The sequence below is a fragment of the Pseudophryne corroboree genome, chromosome 2 (genome assembly GCF_028390025.1).
Source record: "Pseudophryne corroboree isolate aPseCor3 chromosome 2, aPseCor3.hap2, whole genome shotgun sequence".
In the NCBI taxonomy this organism is placed as follows: Eukaryota; Metazoa; Chordata; class Amphibia; order Anura; family Myobatrachidae; genus Pseudophryne; species Pseudophryne corroboree.
The window spans coordinates 693,830,075-693,849,584 of NC_086445.1; the positions used below are offsets into that span (position 1 = coordinate 693,830,075).

The window sequence follows — 19,510 nt, forward strand, 5'->3', positions numbered from 1 at the left end:
AGGCATGACCATATGTTCAGGGGAACCACAATAAAAACATAGGTTCTCACAACGTTGTCTCTGTCATTCCTCAGAAGTAACGCAAGACCGGTTGATTTGCATGGGATCTTCACCAAACATAGTAGAAGACTTGTGCGTGAAACTGATTGAGGATTGAAACAATCACTCTTGCTTCTTTCTAGAGAATTCTCTCTATATCGCAAGTAAACTTTGTTGCAGAGTGAGGTAAGATCGTCCAACTTACGGGGGAATTTCACGACCACACCAGAATGCCGCATTAAGAGCATCTTCATTCCAGTGTGTCTCGGAAGCCAGAGTCTGAAATTGAAGGACAATCTGCTACCAGGACCATGATTGCCATACAGTCCTCCTGGGTGCTCGAGTACGACACATTGCGGACCGGGTAGAAAGATTGTTGGGAGGGGCTGGGAACGACCCGGCGGTCTTGGTGTACGTTGGCACCAATGACAAAGTTAGTGGTAGGTGGGATGTCCTTATGAAAGACTATAGGGACTTAGGCCAGAAGCTTAAGGCAAGGACAACTAATGTAATATTCTCTGAAATATTACCTGTGCCACGCGCTAGCCTAGGGAGGCAGAGGAAGATTAGGGAGGTAAATGTGTGACTTAGAGACTGGTGTAGGAAAGAATGGTTTGTGTTCCTGGAACACTGGGCAGACTTCTCAGTCAGGTGCCATCTTTTTTGTCGCAATGGATTGCACCTGAATGAGGAGGGGGCAGGATGGTTAGAAGGTTGAGGGAGCTTTTAAACTAGATGTCTGGGGGGAGGGATTAGAAATAAACTACGGGATCATTAGTGTGTGCAGAAAAGGGGGAGGTATCAAGTATAATGGGGAGGAGAAGGGGGAGGGGAAGAATAGCAAGAATTGAAAAATCAGGGAATGCTAAAGTAAGAAGGGAAAGGATACCAATGAATAGACAAATAGATAAGGGTATTACTAACCTAAAATGTGTGCTTCCAAACGCACGAAGCCTTTCAGGCAAAATGGGGGAATTAGAAATGCTTGTAATAAAGGAACATTACGATATTATAAGTATCATGGAGACATGGTGGGATGATTCCCACAATTGGGTAGCTAACTTGGAGGGTTATACTCTTTCCAGGAGAGACAGGGCTATTAAAAGAGGGGGTGGTGTATGTCTATATGTTAAACCATTTCTAAAACCATACTTAAAGGAGAGTTATTACGAGGGAACTGGAGATATTGTGGAGACATTATGGGTTGACATTTCTATGGGAAAGAAAAGTACAAAAAAACTTTTAATAGGGACATTTTATAAACTGCCTGATATTAGTGTGACTGAGGAATAGCAACTCTTGATGCAAATAAAGCTACAGGACTGGAGGAGGTCCTAATCATAGGGGACTTTAATTATCCGGACATAAATTGGGTCACCGAATCATTTAATACAGCTAGGGGTAAATATGCTAAAGTATAACTACTTGTTGCAAAAAGTCGAGGAACCAACCAGAGTTGGGACTATACTGGACCTGGTACTAACTAACAACATGGAGATAATAGCGAATACCACAGTAGGCAAAACCTTGGGTAACAATGATCATAATATGATCACATTTGACATTAGCATTCAAAAGCAGCACTCTAAGGGTACAACTAAGACTCTTAACTTTAAAAAGGCAAATTTTAACACGCACAAAAGGACATAGATTGGGGAACTTTGTTTCAGGAAAAGAACACTGCCGAAATGTGGTATGTTTTTAAAATGATGCTAGACAAATATACCCATAAAAGCATCCCATTGGGCAGTAAAAAAAGAGTATTAAATCCAAACCAATGTGATTAAACTAAAAGGTAAAGGAAGAAATGGATAAAAAAGAGGCAAGCATTCAAAGCTTTCAAATCAGACGGGAAGGCAGAATCATTCCAGTACTACAAGGAATATAACAAAAAATGCAAAAAGGAAATCAGAGCAGCTAAAATAGAAAAAGAAAAGCAAATCGCTAAGGAGAATAAAATTAACCCTTTAAGTACATAAATGGTAAGAGGCTAAAAAAAAGAATATAGGAACATTAAAAAGCGAACTGGGATTCCTGATAAATGTCGACAAAGAAAAAGCTGAAATATTGAACACATTTTTCTCATCAATGTTTACTAGAAAGGACCAGATTGTGGGATCAGTGAGTAACAATACCAATAGTATTGATAAAGGCCAATTGCTTAATACTTATCTGTCTGAGGAAGTAGTCCGTTAATGATTAAAAAAAATCAAGACTAATAAATCTCCTAGTCCAGATGGTCTACATCCTAGGGTTCTGATGGAGCTAAATGCTGAAATAGCAAGGCCACTCTATGTGATTTTCACGGAGTCACTTAGATTAGGCATGGTACCAAAGGACTGGTGTATAGCAGATATAGTCCCAATATTTAAAAAGGGTATTAAACTTCATACTGGTAATTATAGACTGGTTAGTCTGACATCAATAGTGGGGAAACTATTGGAAAGTATACTAAGGGACAGCATACAGGATTACTTGGAGAACTCCCATGCTATTAATAAGAACCAGCATGGTTTTGTGAGAAATATGTCATGCCAAACTAATTTGATTAGCTTCTAAGAGATAGTAAGCGACAATCTCGACCAGGGTAACGCAGTTGATGTGGTTTATCTAGATTTTGCAAAAGCTTTTGACACAGTACCTCACAGGAGGCTGACTTTGAAATTAAGGGAGCTCGGTATAGGAGACAATGGGGGTGATTCCGAGTTGTTCACTCGCTAGCTGCTTTCAGCAGCATTGCACACGCTAAGCCGCCGCCTACTGGAAGTGTATCTTAGCATAGCAGAATTGCGAACGAAAGCTTTGCTAATTTTCTCGTAACAATTACCCCGCAGTTTCTGAGTAGCTTCAGACTTACTCAGCCATTGCGACTAGCTCAGTCCTTTTCGTTCCTGGCTTGACGTCACAAACACACCCAGCGTTCGCCCAGCCACACCCCCATTTCTCCAGACACTCCCGCGTTTTGGAACTCGAACGCCTGCGTTTTTCCGCACACTCCCATAAAACGGCCAGTTTCCGCCCAGAAACACCCACTTCCTGTCAGTCACACTACGATCATCACAGCGATGAAAAAGCTTTGTTATGCCGTGAGTAAAATACCTTACTTTTCTGTAAAATAACTAAGCGCATGCGCTCTGCGAACCTTGCGCATGTGCAGTAAGCGATTAATCGCAGTATAGTGAAAATCGGCAACGAGCGAACAACTCGGAATGACCCCCAATATTTGTACATGGGCGAGTAATTGGCTTGATAACAGGGAACAGCGAGTGGTAAGTAATTAGTGGAATACCGCAGGGTTCTGTGCTGGGGCCACTATGGTTTAATATATTTATTAATTATTAGGAGAAGGACTAGAAAGCACAGTGTCAAGTTTTGCAGACGATACTAAAATATGTAGAGTAATCAAGTCGGATGTGGATGTGGAGTGATTTATTTAAACTGGAAGTTCAGGCAATGAAATGGTGTATGAGGTTTAATGTGGAAAAATGTAAAGTTATGCACTTTGGGACTAAGAAAAACCATGCAAACTACCAATTAAATGTGGAAAACATAGGGGAAACTGTATTAGAAAAGGATTTGGGGGTGCTCATTGATTGTAGATCTAGCAGCAACACACAATGTCAAAGTGCAGCAACATACGCAAATAAGGTGTTAGCATGCATTAAAAGGGGAATTGAGACAAGGGATGAGAGCGTAATCCTGCCACTGTACAAATCATTGGTATGGCCGCATCTTGAGTATTGTGTACAGTTTTGGGCACCACACTATAAAAGAGACATATTAAAACTTGAAAAGTTCAGAGGAGAGCTACCAAATTGATTAATGGGTTGGACTAGAGACACTAGACTATGAGCAGAGGCTTTCTAAGTTAGATATGTTTACACTAGAAATGAGACGACTTAGAGGAGATAAGATTAATATTTACAAATATATAAAGGGGCAATATGCGGAGCTATCATGTGAGTTGTTTACGAAGAGACCTCTGCACAAAACGCGCAGACACCCGCTAAGGCTTGAGGAGAGGACATTTCATACTCAGCGCAGGAAGGGATTCTTCACTGTAAGGGCAATATGAATATGGAATACACTGCATGAGAAGGTTGTAATGGCGATACGAGAATATACAGTAGCCTTTAACCTAAATAGATTAGGGAATGCAATATAATTCAGGTCGAACTCGATGGACTACTAGTCTATTTTCAAACTCACCGACTATGTTACCTATGGTTTTGCTGCTTTGGCGTAACCGTAGAATATCTGCAGAGGCTGAAGTTGTTCTTCCTGGCTCATCAAAAGCTTTCAAAATGTAGAGATAAACTCCAAATAGTTGGAAAGTATTGCGTCTGACCTCTCCCAAAATGGGGAGGCCCAATCAAGAGCTTGTCCAGCAAGAAAGAAGATGATATACACCACACAAGTCTTGGCTGTTGGGAAATTAGTGGCTTATAGTTATAACATGAAGTGGATCTCACAGGGGTTTAAGAACCCACGACATAACTTATGATTTACATCAAACTTGCTGGGTGAAAATAACTGAAGATGAGATACTGGCATAGGCATAGGTGGAGGAGCAAGTGCCACAGGAACTGGATCTGGACTAGGAGACAGACCTGAACCTGAGAGAGTTTCTTGCATATTGTCCAGACATCTCACAATGTAGATGTGATTCCGCACCAGTATTCAAAAGGTTCTAAAGCAGCATTGGAAGTGAACAAGCCCGCAGGACGGGTGAAACGCGTTTTCCAGCTCCAGCAGTACCTATCTCAGTACTCCAGCATGAAATACCCCAAAATGTACTAAGGACCTGATGATTACATCTTGCATCCTATTTCCCATTGACTGACCCAGGGACCTGGGTAGGGACCGGTACATGTTTGTGTCTATCTCTAAGAGATTCTCTATATCAACACAGCAGTTAAGTATATATATATTGTCTTCTTGGCCCTAACTAGGGCAATCCAGAGTTCTGGATTATGATTGTGATTTTTTGAACGATTTTTTGAACAATATTTTGAAAGAGGCTCTCATCCTTCTCCTTGTCAGATATCCCCCATCCTCTCTTTCTCTCAAATAGCCCATCTTCTCCCAGCACTAAAAAAGTTATATCACTATTGTTATTTGTATGCTGGTCCCTGAATTTGGTAATTGTACCTAATTAATCAGTATCCGCAGGGGTCTGTCTACCCACCTATCTCTTATATTACCAACGGGAGTATTCTCCAAAATACCTTGTTTGGTAATTATCTTAAACATCACTCAGACCCAATCAGGCCTATTTAGGGACACAGACAGAATACCATACTGTTATCCTTCTTAATCAAAATTTCTAGCTGTGCTGCAAGTTATAAACAGCAAATTTTCTGTTTCCCTAATAGCACACCTGTTCCCTCAAAGTGGCCACATACATATCTTTCTAAATTGAGTGATCACGGAATATATCCATCAGCTTTAGTCAATTTGGCCTATGCCTAATTAATCATCACTCTGGCTTTGATACTTATATACTCATTCTAATTCCAGTGACCAGGGACCATATTTAACATTGCCAGCCAATTTGGCCTTTTATCCAGTTTTTTTACACCATTGACAGCATCTTGTAGTGTATAATAAGTGGATATCTGTCACTATCCCTTCACAGTTCTCCCCTCTTTCCTTTTCCCCTTCCCTCCCCCCCACTCTTCTTCCCTCATCTCTTTCCTCCTTTCTGCGGACTCTCATCCATGATCCACAGGTTTATCCTGTGCCTAACATAGACAGCAGATCCGCCTTGTTTTTCTATCTCCCCTCCATTATACACATCCTCTTAACCTAGGTGCACTCTCATTGGTGAGTCGGCCACAGCAGGCACAAGGAATTACTACCATACCCCACCGACTGAGCCCGATCTCGTCCGATCTTGGAAGCAAAACGGTGGTGGGCTGGGTCAGTATCTGTGAGGGTGACCCCCAGAGAATACCCAGTGTTGTAATTCGTGACCTGCTCGACTCTAAGCCAACAGCAGGATCACCACTTTTTCTTCAATCATTTCTCTTTCTGTATTATATTCTTTTTCCTGAGTACCGTCTGTCCTGATATGTCATAGATCGGAATTGGTCCAATACTAAGTAGGATCTATACTCCTCATAATAACTGGGTTTAATGACCCCTAGAGGTCCCATTAATACAAGCAGAGCTTGTGCTGGTTGGATAGGAACAGGGTGTAGAGCAAGAGTGTCTACATCCCTCCTGAAGTCTATCATTATAGACTAACCAGAACATTTCCAATTTTTTAACAAATTTTAACCTTGGTGTGGTATACATATACCCCGACCTGTTAGGTCGAATCAGCCACGACAATAAATATGGCTTCTCTCAGAGATGCTGGTGAGCTGAATTATACTCATACGTAGCAACATATATTTTTTAGAATCAAATTTGGTGGATTATATGGATTTTTTTTCTTAGAGTAACTAGTAAATAAAAGTTATGTTTTAATATCTTCATATTAACTAATCTATAAAATAAGAGTGCACCCACACAAGAGTCTTCTGTATTTCCCTTTTTCCTGATATTGTCCAGACATGCAGACATTTCTTGCAGAAACTGCACCAACTGCCTCTGCAAGGCCTCTTGTCTCTCAAGATAAACTCCCTAAATTCTGCATGACCTCTGCTCCAAGGTCCCAACCTGAGCTAGTTTGTGTGCCCGGACTGGTGTCTATGGTTTGGAGTAGGACAAGAGACTGTGTGTGACCACAATAGCAGAAGAACAAAATATTTTATATATATATATATATATATATATATATAATACAAGAGCTCTATGTTAGATCCAGAAAGTTATTTCTCTTATCCATTTAGTACCATGGGGTATAGACGGGTCCACTAGGAGCCATGGGAACTTTTAGAATTTGATAGGTTGGGCTGGCATCTCCCTTTATGCCCCTCCTACCAGACTCAGTTTAAAAAATGTGCCCGGAGGAGCCAGTCACGCTGAAGGAAGCTCCTGAAGAGTTTTCTGCATTTATTTTCTATGTTTGTTGTTTTCAGGCAGGGCTGGTTGGCACCAGCCTGCCTGCTTCGTGGAACTTAGGGTGGCGGGGGGGGGGACCAACCTCTTGAAGGGTTAATGGTCCCATTCCCCACTGACAGGATATTGAGCTCCTGAGGGAACTATTCACAATCCCCACCACGGTGAGCGTACATTCCCGCAGCACGCCGCCACCCCTAACAGAGCCAGAAAAATGAAGAGTGGTGAGTACTGAGCCAGCGTCCTGGTTAGCAGGGTGCTGGACATTAAAGAGGCACGAGGGTACGGGGATGCACGGCTTCTAAATGGGGCGGAATGCGTCTCCAGACACAGTACACAACTGAGTCTCAGTACACTGTACACAGTACTGTCAAAGTCAGAAAAATATCTCTATGCACACTACCATATTTGCACCTCACACAGGTCCGTGCTGCGCATGCGTACGCTCTCCCGTGTGTGCGCATACTCACAGTCGCGGGCACCCGCAGGCGCACGGTATGCGTATTTACGGTAGAGTTTATGTGATCGTAGCGTGCGACTCAATCGTTACATATTTTCAGTAATAATGTATTTTGTAGATCATGGTCCCTTTGATAGATTCTGAAAGTTTAGTTAACATAGCATGTTCCTGAACAGGGGGATCCCTCTTTGTATTGTACGAAGGGTCTAACAGGGGTCATACAGTGGTGTTTGGTACCCATCGGAAGAGTATTTAAATAGCAATATTCCGGTGTTGGTTTGGAGCAGATTAATCGCTCGTGCGAATAGTTATGGACATAAGAAGTTTATGTCCATTTACTATTATTTGTTCTTATTTAGTCATGCGGCGGGAAACTCAGTATCCCACCCACCTGAACAGTTGGAAGCAGTCACAGCCCACCTGTATGAATCAACCTATGACCTTTTGTTATAATGCGAAGCCGAATTCCTGTGTCCAATGAACAATGAGATTGTAGGGACCATTGAATTGTATTGTGTGTGGGGCATAAATAGGCAGGCCGACCATATCCAGTTCACTCTCTTCAACGGTTCTCATTGCTGATAATCGGGAGCTGGATATCGAGGCGCATGCGATCGTTTCCCCTTGTGCGTAAGTGTTTCTCCGCAACTATATTGATCTTCTTGTTATTGTGGGCCAATCTCTCTCAATTTCTCTCTCTCTCTCTCCTTCTCTCTCTCACTCATTTTCCCTTAAATTGTATTGTATTGTATTTCCTGTGTAGTTATCTGGTTAGGTAGTCTATGTTATATTGTAGTGTATGACTTGTATTGTGTTTAACTCTTTTGCAAGTATAGCATTCATAATATATATTTTAGGCGTTGGACCCTGAGCACGGTATCTGTGTGTTTCTTATAGTATTAAGTATTCTCAGAGCGTCGGTGACGCTCAAACAGCTTTTAAGGTAATAAGGTTATACTGTGTTGCATTTACTCTCTAACATTACACTAAGGTTTTACTGCACAATACACTGTTTATGGTTTAGATACAAAGGTTTAATATAGTGAGCGTCAGCTCCGCTGGTGATCTCCTCGTGGTCCCGAGCGTTCGCTACGCTATAGCGAATCATTACTTTAGTTAACAGCCAATAACGTGCCTGCCTGTGATCTCTTGGCCGTGAGTGAACGTGACGCTTGAGCGTCTCGATCACGGCAAAGCGATTGTTACGCAACTAGCGTACCCTTACGGTACTTCATACGTAGATAGCGTACAGTGTTCTTAGACCTCATAAAGGGTATTATATACGATAAATATTTAGCTTTATCAATTGGCGGCTCGCCCTGTCCTTCACATATCTGCACTAGGTAATTTCAGCAGACATTATCCAGCAGCAAAGGGCGGGAGATCATATTCCTCGTAGTGCTGTTTGGATAAGCGTCTGCTTCTCTTAGTAAAGGGTGCTGAAGGAATCCGGGAACCGGAGGTAAGAACAAAACAATAGTGTCTTTTTAAAACTGTTTATTTTTCTGTCTTGCGTACACACGCACGCACACACATATATCTGCATTTCCTTTTCATTGGTGTATTTTCGTATGTCACTCTCCTGTTTGCCAGCTCTATAGTTGATAAACGTATAAATTGTGTTACGGTGGATCTTTGCTTTGCGTACACGTGTCTCTAACAAAAGACTGAGACTTGCGTACGCAATCCAAGGGCCGACGCACGCAGCGTATATTATGGAACGGAGCGTACGGGTACGCCCACGTAACTCAAATCACAAGTTTTTTTTTCTCTCCTCTCAACGCGATAAGTAGCGCCACGCGGTAAATAACGCCAGGCGAAAAATCGCGCAAATTTTTTTTTTAATTCCAAATTTAAATTAATAGATCCTTCTCCTAATTTGTAACACATCTGGTCTAAAGAGAAATTTCTGCGCAGAAATAGAAATAGAAACAAAAGTGTACATGTGGTGAGTGAGTGTGTTGTATACAATTTTACAGGTTGAACCACAAGAAAAGTCGAGTTCTCGTGAGGTACATGCGTGTAAGTGACGTACATGGTGGCTAGGGAGGCATCCCTGGTTAAATATACAATTTGAGCATTAGAGTGTAGCAGACCAGGAGGTCATACTGTAACAGACCAGGAGGTCATAGCAGACCAACAGGTTCAGGTACAGCAGACAAGGAAGTCCGCTATACAGTCCACAGGCACAACACCAAGAAAGGGTTGGTGCAACACCTATATAGGCCATATAAGCTCTGGCTGAAGGAATTCGCAGCCGAAATTTTCGATTCCACTGGTTGCTCAGTACATAAGATTAGTTGCTTGTGTACTAAACGATTGTACCGCACGTAATTGTGTGCATTAGTAAACCTGACCGGTACTATTTGTGTACGAAGGTCATAAACGCTATTTGTACATTCTAACGTGATTTGTGTAATTTTTTCGCTGCTCACTCAGGAACTATCCAGCAACCAATAGTTACTGGAAAGAGTAAGTGTTCTTCGGAGCACCCTCACAGGTTCCAGTAAATAGAGGTTCAGGTCGCAGGGGCCCTAGGTCGAGTACGCCAGCACCATATCGGTGTGATCAGGTCGTATTGGTCGGCGTGGGCGAGTGAGTGGGGTACTCGGTAAACCGCCACCGTCAGCCTATTTTGGACATTTGGTTTGCGTAAGGGTTGGTTGAATAAAGCAACACCTTCGAACTATGGGGGCCACTTGTTCAGGTAGGGGGCGATCAACCTCGGTTCGGGTTGATTCAGTGAACCGACCAATTGGGTCGGCAAGGTATGTAATGTGTGAGAAATACGGAAGTCACACAGAAGCTTTATGTGATGAATGGGAGAGAATGACAGTACATGACGGGGAGAAATTCCCAAGAGTAGGTAGCTTCAGCTCAGAAGTGTTAACGAATTTAAGGAGAAGGATATGTCTCATTAAATCAGCAAAGAGACGAATCAAGCATTATGATTATTTGCAGTTGTGGCAGCAGGAAGGTGACATACAGAGAGGATTGGCTCAGGCGGCGGGATCTGGCTCAATCAGAAAACTGATAGCCACGGCCCCACCGCCACCATACATATCAGGAGAAAAATTGGTTGCGGAGAATGACGCACTAAGGTGTAACACACAAACACTTAGCAACTGTATAAATGTTAAAGATAATGTTAACCAATTAACCAACGCAAGTATTAACCCGTGCAAGTTGTACCCTGTTTTGAACTTTCCTCAGGAGTGTGATCAAGAAGACGAATCGGCAACAATTTCAGCGCTCTCTCTCGCAGCCACCATAGCAGAGACCACAGTAGGCACAGCTCCACCCACGAGATTAGTAACAAAGGCCCCTAGCGGAGGGATAGGTGAGGTCGTGTCTACAGGTAAGTACGGCACCATACACTATGCTGAAGCCATTTCACCACAGGCTGTAGAACCCACACAGAGTGATGTTGTTAGAGTTAATCCTGTTAGGGTAATAGCTGTTCCAAATGGGAAAACTGACACAACAGGGGTCACCCCTGTGAGGAACATTGCCATGTATAGCCCATTTTCCAGAATGGAATTAAGGACCATAGTGTCTGAATTCCCTGACCCTAGAAAAGACTTAGTTGCCAGTCAAAAATACATCAGAGACTTAGGTAACACTGTAGAGCCCAACAATAAAGACTGGCAGATATTGCTGAGAGCATGTTTACCCTCCAATGTTGACGCAACTCAATTTTTTGCTGATTGCGGATTAGATCAGGATGTACCTCTTACAGATGTGTACAACAAAGACAATGTAAAAAGAATAAACTTACAGTTAAAAGAATATTTCCCAGCGGTAGTCAGATGGAACAAGATATTCTCCATTAAACAGAAGGAGTCAGAGACAGCTGCAGAGTATTTTCACAGAGCATTATCAGAAATGGCAAAATACACAGGCATAGAGGACATTAAAACAAACATAAACCATCGAGAAGTAGCAGTATCGGTACTGATGGATGGTTTAAAAGAGTCATTGAAGACTAGGGTACAGACCACACAACCATGTTGGCGAGGTCTGTCTGTGGCTACTTTGAGAGAGGCTGCTATTGATCACGATAGGAACATCACCAGACACAGGGAACAACAAAGTGATAAGTTAATGGCCGTAAGTATACAGGCCCTGACCACAAGGCAGCCTTTGTTTGAATCACCAAACCCTGTGGGTAAGTCAAGTGTGGTTACTTGTTATTCTTGTCATAAACAGGGACACATGGCACGAGATTGTAGAGTAAAGAATGTACGAAACTCATACCAACCCCCTAGACAACGACACGACACACGACATTGGGAGCAAGGTCCGCAGAAACGGAGTTATGAGCCACATGCAGGGGAAACAAAAAGATACCCCCCAAACAGAGATTGGCAAACCTCTGGTAGTTCCCAGCTAACTCCCTCACAAGTAGTTGCTGCCAGCGGGATTCAGGGAGGTCACCATACCCAATAGGGGTGTGGCCATACTTGTAATCTGCAGCCAGTAAAATTGATTGCAAGTCTTGGAAGTGAACCAGAAATTGCAATCAATGTAGCTGGTAAATCATTAAAACTTTCTTGTAGACACAGGGGCGGCCAAATCAGTGATAAATTCGACAGTTGGCATGAGGACCACTGGTAGGACAATTCCAGCCGTGGGAGTAACAGGAGTAGTCCAGCATTACCCTGTTAGCAAACCAGCAGAGATTACAATAGGGCCTTTACATACCAAGCATTCCTTTTTGCTGGCTGCATCTGCACCGACCAATCTCCTGGGAAGAGACTTACTGTGTAAAATGGGGTGCGTCATTTATTGTACTCCTGAAGGTGTATTCTTGGACATACCTGAGAATCACGCTCAGGAAGTACGAGACATGTTAGACTCCCCGTCAAAATTAATGTCACATACCACTATGACAAATAGGACTCCCTCCCAAGTAGAAGAAATGACATCTCAGATACCAGAGTCACTTTGGACTAAAGATGGACAGGACACTGGATTAATGGCAAACGTAGCTCCGGTAGTTGTACAAGTAAAAGATGGTAGGATAGCTCCAAAAATCCCACAGTACCCTCTGAAGCCAGAGGTGGAGTTAGGAGTTTACCCAGTAATAGAGCGCTTGCTACAACAGGGCATTCTGGTAAGAACGTCCAGCACTGCTAATAGTCCCATCTTCCCTGTGAAAAAGAGTGGGGGGAGGGGTTACCGGCTAGTGCAGGATCTAAGGGGGATTAACAAAATAGTTGAGAGTCAGTTCCCCGTAGTGCCAAATCCAGCTGTCATCCTAATGCAAATCCCTCCCACTGCGAAATTTTTCACTGTTATTGACCTCTGCTCCGCTTTCTTTTCGGTACCTCTGCACCCTGACAGTCAATATTTATTCGCATTTACATACAGAGGAGTCCAATACACATGGACTCGATTACCACAAGGATTCATAGATAGCCCAAGTATATTTTCTCAGGCTTTGCATGATTGTTTACAGTCTTTCCAACCAGTGAGTGGATCAGTATTAATACAGTACGTGGATGATCTACTACTGTGTTCTGATTCATTGGAGGCATCCCTGAAGGATACGAAACAGCTCCTGTTTCATCTTTCAGACACAGGACACAAGGTTTCCAAAGACAAGTTGCAATTATGCCAAACTAAGGTAAAATATTTGGGACACTGTTTAACACAAGGACTGAGACACCTGACTGCTGATAGAATTCAAGCAATTAGAGACATGACTCTGCCACAAACCCAGCAACAGATCAGAACATTTTTAGGAATGTGTGGGTATTGCCGTAATTGGATCCCACGGTTTTCCATTTTAGCGTTACCTTTGCAGGAAATGGTCTCCTCAAACAAACCTGATCGGATTTCGCATACAGACGAGTCTGAGGCAGCATTTGAGAGACTTAAACAGTGCCTAACGCAGGCACCAGCATTAGGTATGCCGGACTATGGGAAACCCTTTGAACTATACGGAACAGAAAGTGCTGGTTGCGCGGCAGGCGTACTAACCCAAAAGCACGGTGATGCCAGCAGGCCAGTAGCATATTACAGCGCTCAGCTAGACACGGTAGCGCGATCCCACCCCACATGCTTGCGAAGCGTTGCTGCGATAGCATTGCTAGTAACGAAAAGCGAAGACGTCGTGCTAGGTCACAACCTCACAATTCATACACCGCATGCAGTGTCAGCCTTGTTAAATTCTGCCCAAACCAGGCACGTCTCATCAGCGCGGTTTACAAGATGGGAATTGGCACTAATGGCCCCCGTAAACATCACCATAAGGAGATGCAGTGCATTAAATCCTGCAACATATCTCCCAAGTGTGTCTGGACAGACCCAAAGGGTGGAGGATGAGAGTACTGGGGAAGGAGGATTTAATACAAAGGAAGACACTCATGATTGTATAGAATATTTGACCCAAAATTTTACCGCAAGGCCTGACATCAGTGACAACCCACTGAAAGATGCAGAACTTACGTTCTACACGGACGGTAGTTGTCATAGACAGTCAGACTCGGGAGACTTGTGTACTGGATACGCAGTCGTAGATGACCAAGGCACCATAGAAGCGGAACCGCTAGGCCCACCTCACTCAGCCCAGGTTGCTGAACTGGTCGCCCTAACCAGAGCATGTGAATTGGCTAAGGGCAAATCAGCCAATATCTACACCGATTCTAGATACGCATTCGGGGTAGTCCATGATTTCGGAGCCCTATGGCGCCTCCGAAATTTCATGACGGCAGCTGGTACACCGGTAGCGCATGCAGCTCACATAAAAAGGCTTCTAACAGCGATACAGGAACCCGACAGAGTGGCTGTTATCAAATGTAAAGCACATACATATAGCCAAGACCCAGTATCGCTTGGTAACAGCCGAGCAGACGAAGCAGCTAAGTTAGCAGCTGCTACCCCCAGACAGACAGACACCACACAACTGATGGTATTTAATACCATCAACACACAGAAGTTGTGTGAGATGCAAAATTTGTGTTCCACACAGGAAAAGGCAGTCTGGAGGGCAAAGGGATATGGCCAGGAGTCCTCAGGACTCTGGACGGATGGACATGGTAAACCAGTGGCCCCCAGAGCATATCTTCCGTGTTTGGCTGAAGCAGCTCATGGGCTGACTCATCTAGGCAAGGAAGGGATGTGCAAGTTGGTAAGAGCATATTGGTGCGCCCCAGGATTCTCCTCTCATGCGAGTAAAAGAGCCATGTCATGCCTTACCTGTTTGAGAAAGAATATTGGAAAGGCAATACCTACAGAACCATCCCATATCCCACCTGCCGGCGGCCCTTTCCAGGTAATACAGATTGACTTCATTCAATTACCCTCTTGTCGAAATTTGAAATATGTACTTGTTTGTATAGATGTTTTCTCAAATTGGGTCGAAGCATTTCCGGCGGCCACAAATACCGCTATGTTTACTGCGAAGAAAATTGTGCAGGAATTTGTATGTAGATATGGTATCCCTAGAATTATCGAAAGTGATAGGGGTACCCATTTTACAGGTGATGTCTTTCAAGGAATGTGTAAATTGATGGGAATTGATAGCAAGCTGCATACTCCATACCGTCCACAGGCGAGTGCGAAAGTGGAAAGAGTGAACAGCACTATTAAAAATAAACTGAGTAAAGTGATGGCAGAGACAGGATTGACATGGCCAGAAGCTTTACCCATTGTACTGTACAGCATCAGAACCACTCCCAGGTCCCCTCTAAATCTGTCTCCCTTTGAAATCTTGTTTGGTCGACAACCGCATGTTATGATTAACCCTCAGGATGATTTGAAGTGTAACAATGAAGCGACTGTAAAATACTTGATTAACATGAGTAAACAGTTAAGGAATCAAAATGATAATCTGAAGTTAGTGATTCCTGATTTACCAGATAGTAATTGTCATGACATTGAACCTGGGGATTATGTAATGATACGGAATTTTCTACGCTCAGGTTGCCTTATTGACAGATGGGAAGGACCATACCAGGTCTTATTGACTAGCACTACAGCATTGAAGGTTGCTGAGAGAGAGACTTGGGTTCATTCGTCCCACTGTAAGAAGGTCGTTGATCCAGAGAAGTCCTGTGATAAGGAACAGACGGTAGAGGTTGTATCACTAGAGTGTCTGTTCCAGGAGGACTAAAGCGGCACCTGAGCATCGAGAACCACAAGATCAAAAGCAGTTGTCGATCCCCTGTCCCCTTTTATTGTTTTTCTCCAACTACCCATCCCATCTCCCTCAATTATTTTTTTTTCCCTTCTCATTCTTCTTCGTCTCCTCCTATAAGATGGACTTGCCCCAAGAGACTGTGATCCGGATTTTCCTGTTGACCATGATGTTGACCAGAGCAGTCTGTTCCGGCGAGAGTACCATGGAGGTCGAGAGAGGTTCTGGAATGGGTTCTGATGATAAAGATGGAGGCGTAGTTTTCTGAGAACAACATAATCAACAAGCAAAGGCGAGTATCAGAAAACGATCCGATAGCATTGACCATAGAAGGAATTGTGAAGGATTGTTAGCTGAAGAAAACTGTATCTGTAGGCTCTGTAACAATGTCATTGAGGATGGGTGCATTAAGAAATGCCAATCCAGTTTTAATATCCATATGGACCGGCATCCATTGAGTGACTATCACTCCTTAGTGGGTAATGTGTTAAACAAAACAGATTGTTGGGTATGCTCTCAAGTACCTCAGGGTCATAGCAAATCAGGGCTAGTACCATTTCCTTTAACGATAGAGGAGGTACTTGAGTTAAATGGTGGGAGACCGGTGGACCGGAGGTTTAATATCTCCAGCCCTCCTAGTTTGAAGCTCCACCAATACCATGTGGATAGGTCCCTATTATGTTTCAACATCTCCAATCCCCGAAAACCGGGAAATTGGGAAGTGTCATGGAGTAACCACACCATGACCTTTTCGCATAGAGCAGATAGAATGCCTACAGATACAGAGCTTGTACGCCACATAGCCAGTAGAGGAAAATCTTTCCGGTATAGGTATACCTTAGGAAATAGGATTACTAAAGTTGGAGAGGTATCACCAGGATACTGTGCACATATCGTACAACCTGATACGTGTACTAAACAGATGGAAGAATTAGGGTTAGGAGATTTCACATGGAAGGTGTGTAATATGGTTATGTCCTACTCCGTCCCATATGTTCTCCCCGATGATGCATATTTCATATGCGGGAGAAAGGCGTACAAGTGGCTTGCCCCAAACTCTGAAGGATTGTGTTATATTGGAAAAGTACTGCCTGAAGTAATGACTGTATCACATGACAAAATGAAAGACATACACCGTGGTGCCCAAGCTCCTTATACTCACACCCATTACGAGCACGTTGTTAAAAGGCACCTGATAGAGAAGACAGAGCATCCGGCCTCTGATCTGATAAGTGAATCCACCGGGATTCAATTCTTAATCGCGTTAGATTTCACCCGCACCGCTAGAGGAGTGCTGAATTATAAATACATATCGGCGCTCGCAAATTTGTTAGATAATATCACTGAAATGTATGATGACACGTTTAGGTATACTGGAAGAGAACTTCAGGCTTACAAAACAGAACTGGTACAGCATAGAATGGTTCTCAATTACCTCACAGCAGTGACAGGCGGATATTGTGTCACACTGGCAACACAATACGGCGTGAAATGTTGCACATATATTACGAATAGCACCGAGGACCCGGTCGAGGTCATAGACCAGAAGATGGACGATATTCTCCAATTGAAGTGGGAATTTCGCAGGAGACACAATCTCACTCTTGCTGCTGTAGGTAATGAGCTGACTGGTTGGGTGTCATGGTTGAACCCGCGAAATTGGTTTTCTGGTTTAGGAGACTGGGCTCAAGGAGTCATAATGGATGTTGGGAAGTTTCTCCTATGTATCTTAGGTGTTGTCATATCAATTGGATTGATATTTAAATGCGGTCAGGCTTTAATGAAGTGCAAACACCGTACAAGGGTAATGAGTTTAAGGAGTGAGGAAACTGTAATTAACCTGGACTTGATTTATGACCCAAATGTAGAAACAATGATGTGATGAAAATGCGATTTCTACGGTCCGTTTCTTTCACCTGTTTTTCCGTTTTCTCCAAGGTAACAAGACCCACTTGGACGAGGAATTTGATGAGCCGATATACAGACAACAGAGGGATTAAAGAAGAAGTTTGACAACCTGATACACAGATTTTTGATGAACTATGCCATGGATCCCCAGTTTCCCTAGAAATTTTAAAATTACGCTAGCCCAACACTTTTGTAAATCTATGGACATTGACAGCTTTTGCTCGCACCTTATGGGCAAAAGCACAAAGAAGACTGCATTCAACAGACACCAAACAAGACCTCAATCGACGACTGTACATTTACCTGACATAGAATACCACCGCATTTACCGTAATTATGTCTTTTCTTCATTTCTACAACCCTCAGGTAATGACACACATAGTCGATAGGGAATACAGGCACAGATATCAGCAATCACATATCTCCCCCATTCATGTATCATCAACTAAAATGTGCTCCCCCATTTTGTTACAACCAAAGCCGAAAAGAGCTCGGTAAAGTTTGACAGCCCATCCACAGACCCGTACCACGGGATAAGAAGGAATTCACATGTATACTTCGCAATACCTCGAAGCTTGATTTAAAACACGTACGGCACGATGATACATGACCCCCAAGCACGGATTCATACACACATGCTTCTGCTATCTCACTAGGTCATACCCTTTTCCTACCATCTCCTCTCCTCCCTTACCCAACCATGTAAATGTATTAACCCCTAACATATATTTTTCTCTTTTTGAAATGTTTTCAGGAAGTGGCAGTTATTGTTGACTGCCAAAGGGTGGACTGTCAAAGTCAGAAAAATATCTCTATGCACACTACCATATTTGCACCTCACACAGGTCCGTGCTGCGCATGCGTACGCTCTCCCGTGTGTGCGCATACTCACAGTCGCGGGCACCCGCAGGCGCACGGTATGCATATTTACGGTAGAGTTTATGTGATCGTAGCGTGCGACTCAATCGTTACATATTTTCAGTAATAATGTATTTTGTAGATCATGGTCCCTTTGATAGATTCTGAAAGTTTAGTTAACATAGCATGTTCCTGAACAGGGGGATCCCTCTTTGTATTGTACGAAGGGTCTAACAGGGGTCATACAGTGGTGTTTGGTACCCATCGGAAGAGTATTTAAATAGCAATATTCCGGTGTTGGTTTGGAGCAGATTAATCGCTCGTGCGAATAGTTATGGACATAAGAAGTTTATGTCCATTTACTATTATTTGTTCTTATTTAGTCATGCGGCGGGAAACTCAGTATCCCACCCACCTGAACAGTTGGAAGCAGTCACAGCCCACCTGTATGAATCAACCTATGACCTTTTGTTATAATGCGAAGCCGAATTCCTGTGTCCAATGAACAATGAGATTGTAGGGACCATTGAATTGTATTGTGTGTGGGGCATAAATAGGCAGGCCGACCATATCCAGTTCACTCTCTTCAACGGTTCTCATTGCTGATAATCGGGAGCTGGATATCGAGGCGCATGCGATCGTTTCCCCTTGTGCGTAAGTGTTTCTCCGCAACTATATTGATCTTCTTGTTATTGTGGGCCAATCTCTCTCAATTTCTCTCTCTCTCTCTCCTTCTCTCTCTCACTCATTTTCCCTTAAATTGTATTGTATTGTATTTCCTGTGTAGTTATCTGGTTAGGTAGTCTATGTTATATTGTAGTGTATGACTTGTATTGTGTTTAACTCTTTTGCAAGTATAGCATTCATAATATATATTTTAGGCGTTGGACCCTGAGCACGGTATCTGTGTGTTTCTTATAGTATTAAGTATTCTCAGAGCGTCGGTGACGCTCAAACAGCTTTTAAGGTAATAAGGTTATACTGTGTTGCATTTACTCTCTAACATTACACTAAGGTTTTACTGCACAATACACTGTTTATGGTTTAGATACAAAGGTTTAATATAGTGAGCGTCAGCTCCGCTGGTGATCTCC

General features: G+C 43.1%; 1 pseudogene; it reads left to right on the top strand.

Moving 5' to 3' along the window:
• The first annotated feature begins 5,891 nt into the window (after positions 1-5,891).
• LOC135052151 (5S ribosomal RNA) lies at positions 5,892-6,010 on the top strand (annotated as a pseudogene).
• Positions 6,011-19,510: the final 13,500 nt, after the last annotated feature.